Raw genomic sequence first — 22589 nt, 5'->3', positions numbered from 1 at the left:
TTTATGTTACTTAATTTGCTTATTACAAGAACTATGAACATAATTCATGTTCTCATTTTTTAAGCAACTGAACTTCAAGGAATTTCATGGTAGATTTGGGAGTCAAATTCAAGCATTCTGTTTTTTTTCTTATTCTATTTGTGATATGGCACTATTCAGTGGAGTATTTGGACCATGGGAAACTTCATTACCAAAATCATGGAGATAGCATAATGATAAACAATATGAGACTTGACATTCAGATCCTGGCTTTACTCCACTTTATCTGTGTGACCTCTGACAAATTACCACACTTCTGTTTCATGTGTAAATCATAAAAGTAATATTACTGACTCACTGAGTTCAGAGAATTAAAGGAAACACCTGCAAAGTATTTAAACTAGTATCTAGCATATATCAGGCTAATAGTTCTCAAATTTGGGGTTTTAGGGCCCTTTCACAAGCTTAAGGAATTTTTAATGTGAATTATAGCAATCACAATTTGCCATGTAAGAATTTAAAAATATTTATTAATTAATTTAAAATTCTAATAATAAACCTTTATATAAATATAAAGCTTATATAAATAAATTATAAATAATGAGTAAAATTTTGGGGGAAAAACAACTTTATTTTCCAAAATAGAGTGAAATTTTCCAAAAATATTTAGTAGAAAGAGTGGCATTGTTACACTGATACATTTTTGAAGGTCTCTACTGTTTGCCTTAATAAAACAGGGCTGGATTGTCATATCTTCTGCATGCAATCTGTTGTTACATGTTGTTTTTGTAGAAGGGCATGAAGAAAATCTGGTCTTACACAGATACATAGTTGGAAAACAGAAATATTTTCAATAGCTTTTCATATAATTGTAGGTATTCTTCCTAGATACTATACTAAAACTTGACAAATGATAGTTTCTTAAAGGTTAATTGCAATGTGAAATCTGAAACTGTGTCAGTGAACTTTTTGATCTCTGTTACATTAAAGTCCCTTGATTTATCATGTACTTTGAATGGATCTTTTACTGACGCATAATTTTATAGCATCATGCATGGGTCATCTGAAAAATGTTGGTTAACTAAATTACACTGATCTTCCAAATGTTGACACACTTTATTACATAATATCAAAAAATCACATTCGTTAATGTTACTACCAATTCATTAGAATTGTCTGTAATTATTGGGAATATTTCAGTTTATGTTGATAGATTCAAATTTTTTATACTTCATTTATGCTTGAAATATTGCATTTTATTATAAACAAATAATGACATTTATTTTCCTTGAAGTATGTTTCCTTAAACTCACTTTGCTCATTTTTGAGAAAACTTCTGCCAAAAAGCCATCTGGATAATTGTAGTTCACTTGGTCAGTTGTTCTTTCAAATAAGATTAATTTTCAACAGCTCATACCTCTCTCAATTCAAATAATCACACAGCTGAGTTTTTTGGAGGCAAGCAATGACCACTGTATGCAACAGAAATCCTCATGGAAATTTTTCATTTTATCACTTGGAAGAGTAGGAAAGACATGTTCAGGATTATGATTCAATAAAATTAATAATTTTTATTGCTTCATGGACATTTTTCAGTAAATTTGACTTTATTTTTCTTTCTTAACTGTGTACATGGTGCTAAAGGATACAGTGATAGTAGTACAGTTTGGTACCAGTGTATTGATTTGTGCTGAGACTCTAACAGTTCTCTCTGCCATTGCTTTTGCACCTTCAGTACAAATATCAACAAGGTGAAAATGGCAAACAACATATCACTATTATGAAATAATTTTGACCTCATGAGCCCCATTATGTGTCTTAGGGACCTCCAGAATCCTTGACCACACTTTGAGAACCAACTGTTTTAGGCATTCATGTTAGCTATTATTACCATTAAGAAGGAAGATCCAACCTCTGTGCAAAGAATGAGTAGAGTAGGTAAATGTGGCAGATTCATCTAGGAAATACACTTAGATAAGTAAGAGATTACAGAGTTCTGTTGTATAAGGGGCTCTGTATTAAAAAATTAAATGAAAGACTTAACATTTTACTGGTTTTCAGGCTATATCAAGATGTCCCCATAAAGCATAGAGGAATTCTATCCAAAAAGTACGTAGCAGTCAAAGGACATAGGCCATATAACTAAATGTTTCACACAGTATTTGTAGATTTGAGTAACTCACTATTGTTCAAGTGTGTTATTCTGTGTATCCAATTTTCTCTAGATTAGCTGTGCATATGCCTTTACATGATATATCTCTTCCAGATCAACCAGCCCAAAGAACAAGGTAATTATGTATGTATTTACTGAACAATCACTGAGTAAAATGCAAGCCATACTTTATAGTCAAAATTTGTGAGTGCTTCAGTAATGCCTAGGATGAATGATTGTATACTTAATGGATACTATTTTGAAAGTTATATCTATATGGCATTTCTTTAATATGCTTCTAAAAAAGGACTATTATCCTATCCCTTTCATATGATCTCTCATTTATAATTTTATTTATCTGGGAAAGAAATTTCATTAAGGTAATCATATCCATTACATTAATTGTCCTGCAACCATCTTTAAAATTCAGAATTAATTATATAGACCTTTATATTTTACAGTAAACTTTTTGATACGCTAACCTGTCACTAAATGTTCTTAAGAATCTTATGAAATCTGAGCTCTTCTCATTTAAGTGTCCTTCCTAAATGAGCCTCAGGCCCCAAAGCTTAGAATTGAGAATCAAGCCTTTAATGTAGATCTGATATTTTGTAGTTCTAAAACAGTTATGCTGAAGTAACCTGCATTTTATATTAAAAAATATACACTTTATCACACTGCTGTATACGATAAAATTATTAAAACCTTCCTCAAAATACACTTTTTAATCTGGCATGGTCAAATGACATTGTAAAACTTCAGTAAAAATGCTTGCAGCTCAGCCTCTCTTTGCCAGCAGAGGTTGCTCTTAGGTTAGTGATTACCTTGAGATTACTTTATATCAAGAATATTAAACAGCAGAATGGAAGCTACACTATGATGTAATTATGTGGAAGTTAGATTAAAATTGAATAATAACTACTTGAATAGATTAAAATTGAATAATAACTACTTGAATGACTCTCACACGTGTTAAACTCCATATCATCATAAACTACGTTCTTTACAAAAATATATTTGTAGCAGTACAGAAAGTGATATTCTTGAAATGAACACAGTTTATAGCTTTTCAGAAGCTAAGAATTCCTAATTTAGAAAATCAAAAAATTTGAGGCTGATCAGGATGGATTTATAAAATCATGCTGTATTCTAACAATAGCATTTCTTTGGTTTGCTAAAAAAAAAAGTTCAAATCAGTACACCTCTGTTTAAACAAATATAAAATTACAGGTAATTGTACATGTATGAGAGAACTATTTTGTTATAAATATTTTTAAAACTTATGTTTACTCGTTAATAAGCAGAACAGTTAAAACTCAGAAATGATGAGGTAAACTATTTTTTTTTCATAGGTCCGTAAATGTGCCAAGTTCATTTCACAAAGAACAATTGTAGAATTTGAACTCTCTTGTGGTAATTCAGATATATAAAATTAATGAAACCAAACACTTCATTTAAATGGTGCTTTAAAAAACTATTTTAGTTTAGAAGGCTTAAAATGTCAAAGAACATTATGAAAGGGAACTCCTCTCTTCATTGTTAGGAATTTGAAATAAAAGAAAAACCTACAATGACCCTTATTTTTTCACAAATATGCATTTGAAACCAAGAAGTTTTTGAAATATTTTAAAACATCTTCTAAATAACAATAGATTATCTATAGCAATGACCTATATTGGGGCTCAGCAAACTTTTTCTGTGAAGAGCCAGAGAGTAAATATTTTAATTTTTGCAGATCATATGGTCTTCATCATAGCTATTTAACTCTGCCATTGTAGCACAAAAGTAGCCTTAGAACATATGTAAAGGAGTGAATATGACTTTGTTCCAATAAAACTTTATTTACAAAACAGAGGGTAGACCAGATTTGGCTTGTGTGCAGTAGTTTGCCAATCCCTGACCTTTACCATAATATTACAGAAAAAAAAACATGATTTTTATCAATTTTTATTTCAACATTCAGTTATTGTTTCACAGCATCTGTTGGGCACATGACATTTATTATTCTATTTATACTATGTTACAATTAGCTTAATGTGCTTCCATTACCTATACTTGATGCCATAGAGTATATGCTATTTGCATACTTTTTCTTGCATTTCTGTGATACTACTCTTTTCTAAGTTAAAATTATAAATAAAAGTTTAGTTTTAATGTTACAGTAGGAAAAATACATACATACTATAGTTAAAGCTTCTAGAAATCACAGCTCTTGTTTTCTTTCTTCTTTTCACATTTTTTGAAGTAACATTTATTTTCTCATAGATTTATCCAAGATTACTTTTGCTACTTTTTGTTACTTTATCAAAATAATTTAAAAATACTGTATTAAAATGTGTTTACAAATATTGTGAACATGGACTCTGTTAAGTTAGTTTTACATTAGGTAAAGTAGAATTTCAGTGCTAAAATAGTCTGTTGGAATGTGGATAAGTAAGTTATTTTGAACTTCTTCATAGAAGAGTTTTAATTCTTTGTTATTTTATTTTAAAAAGGTACTATTGTTGTGTGGCAGTTATAGGGAGAAATTTTGATTAGCTGCTTTCAACATTGGTGGGCCAATTGGCAGGCCTGACAATGGTTAATAATGCCACATATTATTTAGAAGTCATATTCCCAACAATATCTAACCAGTAGTAATAGAAATAATAATACAAATATTAGCAATTGGAAACAACTGCATTTACCTTTACAATTGCCTGTTTGAGTACCTTGCAAAAGAGGAAATAAACTCTTAGAAAAGTTTGCTTATTTGATTAGTCAATCTACCAAAACTGCTTATTGAGGTTTTTGGGTATATTAGGTAGGAGCAAATTATACAACTTGCCACAAAATTAAGTTGACAGAGTTCGGATTCACAATACTCTGCAACTCCAACAGTGTGACCAACTGCTTCTCAGTTGGGAATCACATAGGGCTCTAATATGAATTTGTCTTGATTCAAAACATCTAATTTCTGAATCTATACACAAATCCTATTTGTTTGCTATTATGATCACATCACTACTACTATAAGCCTAAAGCTACGATGTTGCCATATACATTAGTATTAAAAGTGCAAATAGAATGGAAATCCACATATGCATTTGTAAGTTCTTTGAATACTGAAATATATGAAACACTATCTTCTAAGAGATCTTTCTTAAATTTAATATGTTTAAGGATCTGTTTTAATAAATACTTCAGTACCAACAATTAAAAGTATGGCGACCTTCTGAAGCACTTGTTACTAATCCCTCTATGCATCATGTAAGAATTTTTATATTTCTTATAAACAGAAATTATTAACTTGGAATTTAATGCATGTGAGAAAAGTAGGTACTTTTCTACCACAAACGCTAGTCCACAATAAAAGTTTAATCCTGAAGTTTTAAATTAATTTCAGTTAAATTCAGTTAACTGTGGGTCTGAACAGTATAAATGTAAACAAGTTTTTTTTTTAATTCAAATCTAACTAATTGAAAAACCACTCTTTGGTAAATTGAGTGAATATTTTCTTCAAACTCCTTAAAGGATTTACATATGCTAACATATTTCATATGCTTAAAATGCAGACATACTTTCCTATGAGGCATTCATACCTTAATTCTCACATTAAAATGAATATTTTTCCATTAAGAAAAATAATTATGTCATTTATTCTTAGAGTGTCTTTGGACTTCCATTTCTTTAGTGGAGAAAACAATGTCACAAGTAATTTTGAAGAAAATATAGATCACAATTGGCTTTTCTGCCAAGAAATGAAAATAAAATATTTAAATTTTAGCTCTCTGACACAAATTCAGGATATGCACAGTATTCATATTTTCAAAGATATGTAATTTTAATTTAAGAGCTAAAGAAATATGCATGTAATATATTTTGAATAACATACTTTGACTTCAAACTATGAATACTTAAGTACATGTGATTTGTATCTTTTGAAATGAAGCACTAGTTTTAGTCGGTCACAAGTGAATGTTACCAGGAATATACATAGTGTTTGGATCCATAACAGCTTTGAATGGTTGTATGTCATCCTGGTTCATGGTGAGGGAGAACAATCAGTGCAAACCTGAGCTTAGAGCTAACCTTTCTCCTCGAATGAGCAGAGTTAACTGTGTGTTCCAGGATTAAGATCCTTCTGAAATCTTGTGATACTATTTTGCTTTGAAATTAGTAGTTATTCCTGGGATCCCTTTAAGTGAGAGAGAGAGAGAGAATGAATCCTGGGCATTGAGAATACCAAGCAATCTTACGGCTACTGTTTTGTCCTCATCCCCGTTACTTCATTTTACAAGTTAATCTATGAAATGCTACATTTGTTGAGACAGAAACAACTGAGAAAATATTCATCTTTAAAGGCTATTACAGGTGGGTATGTTGTATTTACTTCTTTGGTATATTTTGTGCTAATCCCTGAAATAAGATCAGAACTCCTCCATTCCTTGATTGGTTCAACGAATGATGCAAACTATTGATTTTAAAGAACATTAGCATGTTTTGGTAATTTTTTTATTACTAAAATTGGACAAGTCCATATAGAAAATTCGGGAACCTTAGAACACTAAAGATTACTCCAGTCATCCAAAAGCCACTACAGTTACTTTTCTGGCATTTTGCCATGCATCTTTTAAAGGAAAATTCTGAACTTGAAAATATAACTTTAGAAACACCAAAGGATACACAATATAAAGTAAGAGATAAAGCAACTTGCAAAAAGGATATGGGGCTTTGAACTCACTACAGTTTGGCAAAAACTGTGAGTCAATCATACAGCTTATAGGAGAAAGATTTGGTAGGATAGGAATTATGTATTTGTTTAGTTAATTTGAATGAACTTTACAATGTTTATTTGCAATTAAAAATTGAACTATTGGTGTTCACTGCTAAAACTCCTACTTAGTTTTTAAATTTGTATGTATATGATTTTATATAAATTTATATATATTCATTAAAAAATGTATATATATATATATATACACACACACACACACATACACATATACACATTTACATTTTACACAGATGTCTGCCATCATGGAAACAAAGTCTTTGCATTAACAGCACTTAAACTTGAATTATAATTATAATTCTCATTTTTAAAGATTTTACATTATTTGTTATCTATATCCCATATTGAAACTCAAGACTGATCACGACATTTTTGAAATTGTGTTCTGACCCACTTCTAAAAATAAGTGAATTTTCCACATCACCATTTAATCTGATAAGAGAATTATGTATGCTTTTGTTGTTAAATAGATATTTATATAATCAGATCTCACAGAAGAAAATATGAGGTAGTATTTAAAATTTCTTACATGGGTGTTTTTGATTTGTTCTAGTTTTGCTATCCTAACCAGTTGAGGTAATGGGAGAGACAATTTTCATATTATATTATAATTACATTCTATATGAAAATTTCATACTATTATATGAATATCATGTACATTCTCAGATATTTAAAATGCCTAGAACTTATATTTTTGGAATCACAAACATAACTCACTCACATGCCACAATCTATTTGTGCTAATTGTTATGGCAGACATCTTTTCGTAATGAATAACTCTCTACCCTGCCTTAGTTAGTACATGACTCTGAATGTATCTAATACATAATTCCAAAATGCATTCTATGGCATATACTTTGATGTTGACTGCTCTAATTATGTCCTCAATTGGTAGCAGTAGCAATTTACCTTTCTTTTTTTTTTATTCCTAAATATGCTTTTTCTTTCCTTTGTCTAAACTAATTCTTTCCTTAGGCTCTCTACTCTGTTAGAACTATTCTTCAATCTTTATCTTCCTCATTAAATGCCAAATATATCCCCAGTAAGCCTTACGTATTTTCCATACAATTCAGAGGGCCTTCCTTTATTATCCTTAATTTTTATCTCCTCTGTCTACCCTTCTGTTGAATTATGAGTGCCAGTAACAGAGCCTGAAAATAGATATTCTTTTGTACAGTACAGTTTATGCTACACAACAGCACACCCTCCAGATCAAAGTATTTCATAAAAACTATGACAAGCATAAATTGAATTCATCTATATGCTCTTACTGAATGCAGTGTAAAAGCAAATCATAAATTTTACACTGCAAGGACTAGGGAAGTTGGGTTACAAGGCTTATACACTTCAGATACGTAAAACTGATCGATAAAGTAGAACATATTGCTTGCAGCATTATTTTAATTGTGTTTCATAGTATTTTAAATGTTTTAAATAAAAATAAAGATTATGTTGAATTTTACATGGAAAAATCTCCCTCTCTCTCATTTAATGTAATTATTATACTCCCTCTTTTTTTTTTTTTTAGAGGGTATCTCTCATATTTATTGATCAAATGGTTGTTAACAACAATAAAATTCTGTATAGGGGAGTCAATGCTCAAAGCACAATCATTAATCCACCCCAAGCCTAATTCTCATCAGACTCCAATCTTCTGAAGCATAACAAACAAGTTCTTACATGGTGAACAAATTCTTACATAGTGAATAAGTTCTTACATGGTGAACAGTACAAGGGCAGTCATCACAAAAACTTTCAGTTTTGATTATGCATTATGAACAATAACAATCAGGTCAAATATGAATATTCGTTTGATTTTTATACTTGATTTATATGTGAATCCCACATTTCTCCCTTATTATTATTATTATTATTATTTTTTTAATAAAATGCTGAAGTGGTAGGTAGATGCAAGATAAAGATAGAAAGCATAATTTGGTGCTGTAAGAGTGCAAGTATAGATGATCAGGTGTGTGCCTGTGGACTAAGTATTAATCCAAGCTACACAAGGGCAACAAAACATCCACAGATGCAGAAGATTTCTCTCAAAATGGGGGGGTGAGGTTCTAAGCCTCACCTCTGTTGATCCCCAATTTCTCACCTGATGGCCCCCCTGCGACTGTGCCTGTCTTAGGTTGTTCCTCCCTTGAGGAATCTTACCCATCTCTGGCTAACCACTCATCTTCCGGGGCCATACAGGGAGATGTAAAGTTGGTAAGTGAGAGAGAAGCCTTATTGTTTGAAAAGGTTAGCTTTTTACTTCTTTTCAGATTTATGCCCTGTGGCTTCTATGCCCAGCATTTGTCTTGAGGTATCTTTACCACTTGGAGGAATTATGATACTTGGTAAATTCGATATGAAGCACGAATTCTATTTAAGGGTTGTAATTAGGAAGGAAGAAGAAAAGCTATAGAAGTAGCAGGAGTAAGAAAACATGGTAAGATTGATTATTTCTTTGACATATCATGTGGGTTTTGTCTTTCTTTTTGTTGATGTGGTGGATGATGTTGATGGATTTTTGAATATTGTACCATCCTTGCATCCCTGGGATGAATCCCACTTGGTCATGGTGTATGATCCTTTTGATATACTTTTGAATTCGGTTTGCTAATATTTTATTAAGTATTTTTGCATCTATGTTCATCAGGGATATTGTTGTAATTTTCTTTTTTGGTGGGGTCTTTGCTGGTTTTGATATTAGGGTGATGTTGGCTTCATAGAATGAGTTTGGGAGTATTCCCTCCTCTTCTATTTTTTGGAACACTTGAAGGAGAATGGATATTATGTCTTCTCTGTGTGTCTGATAAAATTCCGAGGTAAATCCATCCAGCCCAGGTGTTTGGTTCTTGGGTAGTTTTTTGATTACCATTTCAATTTCTTTGCTCGTAATTGGTTTGTTTCACTTTTGTGTTTCTTCCTTGGTCAGTCTTGGAAGGTTGTATTTTTCCAGGGAGTTGTCCATTTCTTCTAGGTTTTCCAGCTTGTTGGCATATACGTTTTCATAGTAGTCTTTAATAATTCTTTGTATTTCTGTGGAGTCTGTCATGGTTTTTCCATTCTCATTTCTGATGCTGTTGATTTGTGTTGATTCTCTTTTTCTCTTAATAAGTTTGGCTAGAGGCTTATCTATTTTGTTTATTTTCTCAAAGAACCAGCTCTTGGTTTCATTGATTTTTACTATTGTTTTATTCTTCTCAATTTTGTTTATTTCTTCTCTGATCTTTATTATGTCCCTCCTTCTGCTGACTTTAGGCCTCACTTGTTCTTCTTTTTCCAGTTTCAATAATTGTGATGTTAGACTATTCATTTGGGATTGTTCTTCCTTCTTCAAGTGTGCCTGGATTGCTATATACTTTCCTTTTAAGACTGCTTTCGCTGCATCCCACAGAAGTTGGGGCTTAGTGTTGTTGTTGTCATTTGTTTCTATATATTCCTTGATCTCTATTTTGATTTGTTCATTGATCCATTGATTATTTAGTAGCATTTTGTTAAGCCTCCATGTGTTTGTGAGCCTTTTTGTTTTCTTTGTAGAATTTATTTCTACATTCATACCTTTGTGGTCTGAAAAATTGGTTGATATTTGCTATTGTTTTACTCTTCTCAATTTTGTTTATTTCTTATCTTATCTTTATTATGTCCCTCCTGCTGACTTTAGGCCTCATTTGTTCTTCTTTTTCCAATTTCGATAATTGTGATGTTAGTGTATAGGAAAGCTACAGATTTCTGTGTGTTAATTTTCTATCCTGCAACTTTGCTGTATTCTGATATCAGTTCTAGTAGTTTTGGAGTGGAGTCTTTAGGGTTTTATACGTACAGTATCATATCATTTGCAAATAGTGACAGTTTAACTTCCTCTTTACCAATCTGGATTCCTTGTATTTCTTTGTTTTGTCTGATTGCCGTGGCTAGGACCTCCAGTACTATGTTAAATAACAGTGGGGAGAGTGGGCATCCCTGTCTGGTTCCCGATCTCAGAGGAAATGCTTTCAGCTTCTCGCTGTTCAGTATAATGTTGGCTGTGGTTTTATCATAGATGGCCTTTATTATGTTGAGGTACTTGCCCTCTATTCCCATTTTGCTGACGGTTTTTATCATGAACGGATGTTGAATTTTCTCACATGTTTTTCAGCATCTATGGAGGTGATCCTGTGGTTTTTGTCTTTCTTTTTGTTGATGTGGTGGATGATGTTGATGGATTTTCGAATGTTGTACCATTCTTGCATCCCTGGGATGATTCCCACTTGGTCATGGTGTTTGACCCTTTTGATATACTTTTGAATTCGGTTTGCTAATATTTTATTGAATATTTTTGCATCTATATTCAACAGGGATCTTGTTCTGTAATTTTCTTTTTTGGTGGGGTCTTTTCCTGGTTTTGGTATTAGGGTGATGTTGGCTTCATAGAATGAGTTTAGGAGTATTCTGTCCTCTTCTATTTTTTGGAAAACTTTAAGGAGAATGTGTATTATGTCTTCTCTGTATGTCTGATAAAATTCCGAGGTAAATCCATCCGTCCTGGGTGTTTTGTTCTTGGGTAGTTTTTTGATTACCATTTCAATTTCTTTGCTCGTAATTGGTATGTTTAACTTGTGTTTCTTCCCTGGTCAGTCTTGGAAGGTTGTATTTTTCTATGAAGTTGTCCATTTCTTCTTGGTTTTCCAGCTTGTTGGCATATGGGTTTTCATAGTAGTCTTTAATAATTCTTTGTATTTCTGTGGAAACTGTTGTGATTTTTCTGTTCTCATTTCTGATTCTCTTGATTTGTGTTGATTTTCTTTTTCTCTTAATAAGTTTGACTAGAGGCTTATCTATTTTGTTTATTTTCTCAAAGAACCAGCTCTTGGTTTCATTGATTTTTACTATTGTTTTATTCTTCTCAATTTTGTTTATTTCTTCTCTGATCTTTATTATGTCCCTCCTTCTGCTGACTTTAGGCCTCACTTGTTCTTCTTTTTCCAGTTTCAATAATTGTGATGTTAGACTATTCATTTGGGATTGCTATGCCTTCTTCAAGTGTGCCTGGATCGCTATATACTTTCCTCTTAAGACTGCTTTCGCTGCATCCCACAGAAGTTGGGGCTTTGTGTTGTTGTTGTCATTTGTTTCTATACATTCCTTGATCTCTATTTTGATTTTTTCATTGATCCATTGATTATTTAGGAGCATGTTGTTAAGCCTCCATGTGTTTGTGACCCTTTTTGTTTTCTTTGTAGTATTTATTTCTACTTTTATACCTTTGTGGTCTGAAAATTGGTTGGTAGAATTTCAATATTTTGGATTTTGCTGAGGCTCTCTTTGTGCGCTAGTATGTGGTCTATTCTAGAGAATGTTCCATGTGCACTTGAGGAGAATGTATACCCTGTTGCTTTTGGATGTAGAGTTCTATAGATGTCTTTTAGGTCCATCTGCTCTACTGTGTTTTTCAGTGCTTCCATGTCCTTACTTAATTTCTGCCCAGTGGTTCTATCCTTTGGGGTGAGTGGTGTGTTGAAGTCTTCTACAATGAATGCATTGCAGTATATTTCCCCCTTTAGTTCTGTTAGTATTTGTTTCACATATGCTGGTGCTCCTGTGTTGGGTGCATATATATATTTAGAATGGTTATATCCTCTTGTTGGACTGAGCCCTTTATCATTATGCAGTGTCCTTTATCTCTTGTTACTTTCTTTGTTTTGAAGTCTATTTTGTCTGATATTAGTACTGCAACCCCTGCTTTCTTCTCGCTGTTGTTTGCCTAAAATATGTTTTTCCATCCCTTGACTTTTAGTCTGTACATGTCTTTGGGTTTGAGGTGAGTTTCTTTTAATCAGCATATAGATGGGTCTTGCTTTTTTATCCATACTATTACTCTGTGTCTTTTGATTGGTGCATTCAGTCCATTCACATTTAGTGTGACTATTAAAATATATGTACTTATTGCCATTGCAGGCTTTAAATTCATGGTTAGCAAAGATTCAAGGTTAGCCTGTTTAGTATCTTACCGCCTAACTTAGCTCGCTTATTGAGCTGTTATATACACTGTCTGGAGATTCTTTTCTTCTCTCCCTTCTTATTCCTCCTCCTCCATTCTTCATATGTTGGGTGTTTTGTTCTGTGCTCTTTCTAGGAGTGCTCCCATCTCGAGCAGTCCCTCTAAGATGCCCTATAGAGGTGGTTTGTGGGAAGCAAATTCCCTCAGCTTTTGCCTGTCTGGGAATTGTTTAATCCCATCATAATATTTAAATGATAGTCGTGCTGGATACAGTAGTCTTGTTCCAAGGCCCTTCTGTTTCATTGTATTAAATATATCATGCCATTCTCTTCTGTCCTGTAGGGTTTCTGTCGAGAAGTCTGATGTAAGCCTGATGGGTTTTCCTTTATAGGTGACCTTTTTCTCTCTAGCTGCCTTTAAAACTCTTGCCTTGTCCTTGATCTTTGCCATTTTAATTATTATGTGTCTTGGTGTTGTCCTCCTTGGATCCTTTCTGTTGGGGGTTCTGTGTATTTCCGTGGTCTGTTCGATTATTTCCTCCTCCAGTTTGGGGAGGTTTTCAGCACTTATTTCTTCCAAGATTCTTTCCATCCCTTTTCCTCTCTCTTCTTCTGGTACCCCTGTAATATGGATATTGTTCCTTTTGGATTGGTCACACAGTTCTCTTAATATTGTTTCATTCCTGCAGATCCTTTTATCTCTCTCTATGTCAGCTTCTATGCATTCCTGTTCTCTGATTTCAATTCCATCAATGGCCTCTTACATCTTATCCATTCTGCTTATAAATCCTTCCAGAGTTTGTTTCACTTCTGTGATCTCCTTTCTGGCATCTGTGATCTCCCTCCGGACTTCATCCCATTTCTCTTGAGTATTTCTATGCATCTCTGTCAGCATGTTTATGATTTTTATTTTGAATTCTTTGTCAGGAAGACTGGTTAGGTCTGTCTCCTTCTCTGGTTCTCTGTGATCTTGGTTTGCCTGTAATTGTGTCTTTATATGGTTATAGGAATAGTTTGCAGAGCTGGGACAAGTGACAGCTGGAAGAACTTCCCTTCTTGTTGTTTTGTGGCCTTCCTCTCCTAGGAGAATAGCGACCTCTAGTGGCTTGTGCTGGGTAGCTGCACGCAGACAGGGCTTCTGCTTCCTGCCTGGCTGCTATGGAGTTTATCTCCACTGTAGCAGTGGGCGTGGCCTGGCTTGGGCTGCTGTTCCATACTGGTGGAGTTGTGTTGGAGGGGGAGTGGCCGGGAGGCTATTTATCTCTGTAAGGGGCCTCCGTGCTCCCTGCAGCCCAGGGGATTAGAGTGCCCAGAGATCCCCAGTTTCCCTACCTCTGGACTAAGTGTCCCACCCTGCCCCTTTAAGACTTCCATAAAGCACCTGCCAAAACAAAACAACCACAAAAACAAAAAAATGGCCGCTCATATTTCTTTATTCTCTGGCGCTAGCCTCAGGCACCTGCTCACCAGTCTTGTTGCCCTGTTTCCCTAGTATGGGGGTCCCTATCCCTTTAAGACTTTCAAAAAGCACTCGCCAGTACAAAACAACAACAATAACAACAAAATGGCCGCTTGCTTTTCTTTTATTCTCCGGCGCTGGTCTCTGATACCCGCTTGCTGGTCTTGCTGCCCTGTTTCCCTAGTATTGGGGTCCCTGTCCCTTTAAGACTTCCAAAAAGCACTCGCCACAACAAAACAACAACAACAAAAAGTGGCCACTCGCTTTTCTTTTGTTCTCCGGTGCTGGTCTCCGATACCCGCTCACCAGTCTTGCTGCCCTGTTTCCCTAGTATTGGGGTCCCTGTCCCTTTAAGACTTCCAAAAAGCACTCACCACAACAAAACAGCAACAACAACAACAAAAAAAGATGGCTGCTCACTTTTCTTTTGTCCTCCAGTGCTGGCCTCTGGTATCCGCCCATCATTCTTGCTGCCGTTTCCCTAGTATCCAGGGCCCCACACTTGCACTGTGTGTGCGCTCTGGTCTGGATGGCTGGAGCTGGGTGTTCAGCACTCCTGGGCTCCTTCTCCCTCCCTGCTGACTCCTCTCCACCTGTTGGAGCTGGGGGGAGGGGCGCTCGGGACCCGCAGGGCTTGTATCTTACCCCCTTTGTGAGGCGCTGGGTTCTCACAGGTGTGGATGTGGTCTGTATGTTGTCCTGTGTCCTCTGGTCTTTATTCTAGGAAGTTATCTTTGTTATATTTTCATAGATATATGTGGTTTTGGGAGGAGATTGCTGCTGCTTTTCTAACGCCGCCATCTTGGCTCTGCCCCTACACTCCCTTTTTTTTGTGTTAAATCTCTACTATCAGCTTCTTGCAATTCTGATTTAGAATAGAATTCTTGGTATCCTATTAACTTGCTAATCAGTTCCTTAGAGAATAATAATGTGCCAATTTCATGGAATTCTTATTCCGATTTGGTTATGATTCTGCCTTATACAAAGAGTCCCAGAGGACAAATATTCCAAGGTGGTACTTTAGGAAGAACAGTAATGGATTGATAGAAACTTGTAATGGAAGGCTTCTTTAAATTAGAAGTAATAAGACATTAAGAGATACTCAGTATGAATATCTGGAAAGATGTTGGAGATATATGACAAGAACTCAGCAAAGAAGTCAGATAAGTATATTTTTTGTATTATCAGTATATAGCAATAAATGAGAACAAAATCAGCAAGAAAGAACACGTTTTCCTTGAGCTTCAGACAAAATGTAGAGCAAAAGCTTCAGAAAGGTAATTAGCAAATGCATCAGAAAGGTAATGAATGGCCAGGTGAAAGGAGCTCTAAGAATATGCAGTGTTAGGAAATAAGATCTTTTTCAAGAATAAAAAGTTCGTCAGTGGTGACATATACTGCAGTAAAATTTACAGAACTGAGACCTGGCAGAGCACATTTGGTTTGTCAATAGAAAAGTAATTTGAGATTTAAAGTACATGTTTATATATATGTGAATGAAAAGCCAAATTTGAAGAGATTAAGGAGATTTTTAAAAAGCAAAAGTAATTGGCACAGAACACTAAATTGAGAATTTTGTGGAGAAAAGCTTCTGTTTCTGACTGAATCCTGAGTATCACATCAGCCCCTTTTCCTGAATTTGTTTCACACAGTACCGTTCTTTTCTTTCTCTTCTTTCATTTCAAGTCAGTATATCTGATTAAGGAACCAAGTTTTCATGCCTGTTCACAGGCAGTAACAGAGTGTAGAATCATAAAGTGGGAAATTTTTTCCAACACATAAAGTGTGTTCAAAAAAAGGCACAAGAAATGTCCACTGTGACACTGTGTGATCATTTCTGTTTGGGCGGAATATAAAGCTCATTTTGAGAAATAATGTAAGATTTAAAAAATAAAGCTAAATAATTTCAGAGGGTCTCAAGTATCAAATTAATCAGTTGAGATTATTTGCAAATGATGTAGTTACTGTCAAGGAAGCAAACAACATAATAGTGCATTGCTTTCGGAATATTAATTCAGAAATAATATATGAAAAAGAAGAGCACAATCAAACTAGTTAAGAGGTTTTTGCAACAGTAAAGTCAAGATATCTCAAGTCCTGCCTTTTTAGTTCTGATGGCATCAGGATTGAAAAGAGTTCGGGGACAGGAGATTTTAAAGAACTTGACAACTGATATGAAGGCAAGTGAAAAAATGAACTAAAAGATGAGACTGACTGTGCTAAGTGATATGAAAAGAGAGGAGACCAAGGCTATGAATTAGATTTGTTTCTTCATAGGGTTTGCAGTGGAATATTCAGGTAAACATTCAGTTTAGGGAATAGACTGGTGAGGAAGGGGTAAGTGTATTTTAAAGGCACAAAGTAAGAAATTTTAAATATAAATGTTGGGAATGAAATTCAGAAGAGAGATACCTCTTTTTCTGAGACCAAATGATAGAATAAGAGAGAAATAGGGTAAAGGGTAAAAGTAGTTTTCTGAGTTTGAGAGGATATTACCTAAGGGAGTTCATAGTGGGAGTAGTTATTAAAATGTGTATGAATTGGGGATTTAAAAAGATATGGGGAAGTATAAATTTTGATATTGCCTTCTTGGAAATGTACAAGGGAATGAAAAACAATATGTGAACTAAATAATGTTTTGCAATAGTGAGTTCACAGTAAAAATATGATTGCCATGTTTGTTTGTTTTTTAAGGAGAATTGGGCTTCATTTATTTAAATCTTTAATCAATAATAATTCATGGCTTGGAAGCAGAGAAAGGGCAAAAATCTCTGGGGAACATCTGATATTGGGGCTGGGTTCATTGGCAGGAACAAAGATCATGATGAGTTCTGGAGTCAGTTATAACTTGAGATTAAATAACTGAATAAACTGGCAGGGTTGAGTGTTAGAAGTTCATACTGAGACTAAAAATAGGAAATTTAGTGAACCTGAAAGAATGAAAAGATAAAGCATTTATAATAATGGTGAGAAAGCACCTACTTTGAGATCTTGAAGGTGGCAGGGGTCTGTGTGATGTCCATGCTGATGAGAGTATGATGTGGGGCTCAAAGAACATAACAGACATTAAGAAACAAAGTTACTAAATAGAAGATGGATTACCAATAGGGAAAATGGGAGTTGAAAAGACAATGGCAAACATAGAAAAGGGAAAAAAATGATCCAGATATTAATTTTGTTTTAGTGGAAGGCGTTACATTTTGGAGGGATTCCAGTGTTTGGTAGATATAAAGGTTACAAAACCTCTTGAATGATCACCACAGCCTGAAGTGAATTTGAGGCCTCAGAGAGAGGCTAAACTTTCAAAATTGCAAATACACAAATTTCCAAGGTGTATTAAGAATTTAAAAAGGTAAGATAGGGCGAATGTGAAGAAGTCATTGCTTTGTAGTTTGGGAATTTACCTTTACTACACCAGTTCACTTTAACATATGTCTCCCAAATGATATTTGAAGCCAATGGGAAGATGAGTTTATTAAAAAGTTATTTTACATTCTATGTTCTCTTGTTCTAAGAATGTCAATGTATAATTTCAGGCAAACTTGTGCATATTTATTGAGATATTTATATGCATTTGTATCTGCATTCAACAATAATTTATCACCTAATCATCTCTTCCACATTCATGTTCATCTACTTCATTAATATACCCTGAGTTCTCAGTTCTACTATTTTCTGTTCCCCAAACATTTTCGTTTGTGTAACCCTAACCATGAATGACCTGTTTATGCTGTTTCTCTGCTTGATGGGCCTGCCTCAACCTGACTCTCCCCTTTTTGGAATGTTGAAATCATAAATGCCATTTATAAAAGCTGTTTTCTCCATTTCTATTCTGAATACTTCAACCAAACACACATGATATCCACATCTTTTGATTCCCACTAGCATTTGTCAATACTTTATATGTAACAAATGCTTCATTTCTTATACTTACTATACCTGATTTTTGTGGACTTTTCTTCTTTGCATGCAGATTGTGAACTTACTCATCTTTGTATTCCCCAAAGTGCTTAGCATTGAGTTTTATAAATAATAAGGTCCCATAATTGTTTGAAGATTTTCTATTATAGTGACTACCATTTTTCATTTGATCCTATATCTCCTTTTCATTTATTCAACTATATCATCTTTCAGATTATACAATCTATTCTGAATGTATCAACATAGTGACATACATTATCTTTATGTCTCCATATCTCAAAGAATGAGGTTTTAAATACAGTCATAGATACCTAGCTGTAGAGAAATGAATTTGATAGAACATCATAATAATTATAAGACACACATTTCCACTGTAGTGACAATTGGTTACAGGGAATTTTCAGTTATAATTTTAGAAATTTCAAAATGGATGAAAATATAGAGGTCATGCCAGGAGAAATTGGCCTTGCTGTATTTCACTGACACTTTCACTCACCTTGGTGTATCTAATGGGCAGAATCTGGCTATTCAAGTTACAGACTCAGAATCTAAATGTGTCAGAAACCCTAGAGGCCTTTTCTCTTTCATGAGTATCATTGCAGGTTGGCTAACACAATACCATTCCCCAACTTTCTTCTACTTTTTCTTCCCAACTGTATAAACCAGAAAACATGAATCTTCATTTTTCTAATATTTGTATTCATCGAAGTGGACATGTTAAACAGTTCTAGCCAGTGTTTGCTAAGGATTTCTAAGGAAGCTTTTCCTTCCCTGATAAATATCCGGATATCAGGGACATACCCTCTGTCTCTTAATTTTTGCCTTCAATGCTGACATGATCGTTTGAGCTAATGTAACCATCTTGCAATCAATGGAGAAGGCTAAATTAATATCAGAGATGCTGGTCCTGGCCTTGCGGTTTTTGAAACCAGCACCAGCATCGGGTTATCTTCAGTCTTCTTGTTAAGAGAGAAAAATTAACTCCTATGTTATAGCCACTATTGGTCTATATTCCGTTATTTTTGGATGACAATATGCCTGTTGCAAACTATCACATGTATATATTCAAGATGGCATTTTATAAATTTGTGATGAGAAACTTAACTATCAAACCTATCAGAATACTTACTATATTGAGCTGTAGCCTTATAGATAAGAAAGCCAAATTATGAATGCCTGGTGAATATGGATTCTAAACATTCGTTAGATTTTATTAGAAGAACAGAATGCTAATGACAATAGATTGAGATAACCTGATCCACCATCCCCAACAATAGGAATAACTGCCTATGGAATGAAAGAAACACTCAAGCCCACTGAATAGAAATATGTTTTCTCTGAATGGTAGAATGAGCCCTGAAAAATTTTCTACTGTAAGTTTTTCTAACGTGGTTTCAGTATTTACCAAAGGGTGGCTGTGGGCAAGGTCCTTTTCTTCTGTGCCTTAGTTTAAATATGATCATTTATTTCATGGCGTTTGTGTGACAATTAAGTGAAAGATACTCTAAAGAGCTTGGAATAATGCATGGAATGTAATAAGTGTTTAATTCTTTTAGATTTATTTCATATCTAGCTAGTTCTCCTTCTTAAAAATATATGCTCTCTTTATATATTTTAATGTATTCAGTAAAGATAAAATCTTTCCATTTTCATTTCCAATATCTTATACAGAAAAAAATCACTTCTGAAGCAGTGATTTTATAGAAATATTTAGAATTTTTATAATCTCCAAGCATTGACTCATGGATGTAAGCTGTCTCTTCTGTCTCAAGACCTCAGATTCCATTTCTTTAAGATGGTGTGTATACTTTTGGTCTGATTAATTATGCATTGATATGATTAAATATCTAATGTTTCAAGAGGAATGTTTTTTCCTCACAATTATCTCTCAATTTAAAATATAGATAAATTTATGCACTTGAGAAAAAGTGGAGAAATTAATATTAGTCATACACATGCATACATATGTATTTCTTCATAAATACAGGAAATATTTGGTATAAACTGTATTCCATGCAGTAGAAGACAGGGTCTTATACTCAGGGTAGTTCAGAAATAATGAGTGTCAGAGAAATTGTCAAAACTACACATAGCCTGTTGCAAAGTGCTTTTAGCCCAGCATTCTTTGCCTATTGTCCAGTACTGCTCAGGTGTTCTGAGATTACCTTCTGTCTACTCATGAGGTTTTCTGAGTGCTTTTAAAAATCTCCCACAAAACTTTTAAATGAAATAATGAGGCCAGTTATAAATTTTGAGAGGCTTCCAGATGAAAAATCCTGAGGAAAGTTGTCACAAACCGAGCCAAAAAGGTTTTCAGCTGCATTGTAACAAAATTAACATCACAGTCTCATGCTTTAGATTAATAAAAGCTCATTCAGAACAATAGGTGACAATCTGCCAAGATTAAATATAGAACTAAACTGCAACCTTATTCAATAATACACATTTTGTTTCATATTCAATGTTTCATTTAAAAAAATTCTAAAATTTTAATTGAAGAAGACAGAATAATGAAGATAATGGCTGATGGCTAGTGCTGAGTTTCTGTTGGCTGCTAAAGATGATCTTATTTTGTTTAGCTGTGAAATTTGTATTCATCTTTTCCCATAAACAGTCTATTTGCTCTTTGTATGGATGTTGTATAACAAGAACACACTGATTTTTTTGCAATACACTAGATTTTTTAAGTCATTTTAAAGCACTTTCAAAAGCCCTCAAATTCCTGAAAATCATTTTCACATTATAGACCAACTATCCCACTGAAAGATAGTCATTTTATAAGTGGAGAAATGTTTCAGTGTAACACAAGTGTTTCTGAGAACTTCACTGTTTTGTAAGGGGCAGGGTCCTATTGAGTCCATACCTGAAGACTGTGGTCAACAGTTATCTTTAGTGAAAGATAATGAGCATGTATAAAGATGCTGATGATCACGGCAGGGTTTGCTGTAACAAAATAGCTACCAATATTTTAGCACATTTTATGATCCAGAAAATTCGCTAGTTAACATATATCTTCTTTATTTATTTAACCAACAATTAAAGTAATTTTTTAATCTGCATTTTTTAGATAAAAATTGAAGCTTAGAAGGATTGAATTAATGAGTGTAATTTAGTTAGGAAATTAATTTAAACTCAGATCTTTTGGATGCAAACTCTGTGTTTTAATTAATAACAATATACCTCATTATGTATATGAAATAAATGGGCAACTAAGTGCATGAGATAGGTCTGTAAAACTTTTTTTTTTCATGTTACAGAAATTGCAGTTAGCATTATAATTAGAAATACTGGCTCCATTGCTGATTTCATATTATTGAAATGAATATATTTTAGACATGACTCATATTTTCTAGAATTAAATATAATTTGTCTCACAGTTTGCTCTTCACCATTTTTTCTCTACTTTCATACAAGTTGCTCAGGACCACCTAAATATTAACCAGTGTGAAGTGCTTTCAAATACTGTGTCATTTATTCTCCTCAAGCTTGAGAAGTAACTTTTTTAATCCCTTTTTTGTAGTGATTATAAATGCTTTTCAGAATTTAATATGTGTCTAAATGAAAACTCCACCACAACTTCCTGTAGTAGAATTTAGAGAGTTGTTAGAGTTTGGGAGTCTGAACTTAAAAAGAATTTGGTAAGATATGGACAGCTTTTTCAAAGGCATGTATTATTAAAGGTTTTTACTATTGCAAAATATGTTTCTTTACAGCCTCCGATGGCAATTTCTTGACTGTTTGCCATCCATTTACTAAACTAATCACCACAAATGATAGACTTTTCACTAAAGTACTCTTCATTTCCAAAACCAATGTATTTTTCACAGGTAAGAATATGCCAAAGAATCAAATACAACTCAAAATACCAATGGTTTAATACTTTAAATATTTATTCCTCATTGAGGCATCATCTGCTTCATGCCAGATGTCTCTGCTTCTTTGCTAGGTATCTCTTCTCCAAGCATTGACTCATGGATATAAGCTGTCTCTTCTGTCTGTATTACATTGGTGGTCACATGACCAACGTAACAGCAAGGGTGACTAGGAAATCTACAAGAGCAAATGAGAGTAGTTAGTATCTTACTGAATGAATTCAGTGAACTTCAAAATCTGGTGAAACCTATAAAAGAACTGTACTGTTAAGATAAATGGAATAATTTTGGATCCGAAAATTTGTGAGACCCATTCTATGACACCATGCTCTGTCAGAGTACCATGATAATAATATTCTATGACACTTAGAAGCTACAGTTACAAGATAGGCCCTTATTAAACTAGTTTTAAAAATAATTTTACGCTCAAGAGAGAGGGAACAAGGTAGTTTAGTAAAACAC

Source organism: Manis javanica, chromosome 3 (genome assembly GCF_040802235.1).
Source record: "Manis javanica isolate MJ-LG chromosome 3, MJ_LKY, whole genome shotgun sequence".
Lineage (NCBI taxonomy): Eukaryota > Metazoa > Chordata > Mammalia > Pholidota > Manidae > Manis > Manis javanica.
Note: the sequence above shows the minus strand (reverse complement) of the source record.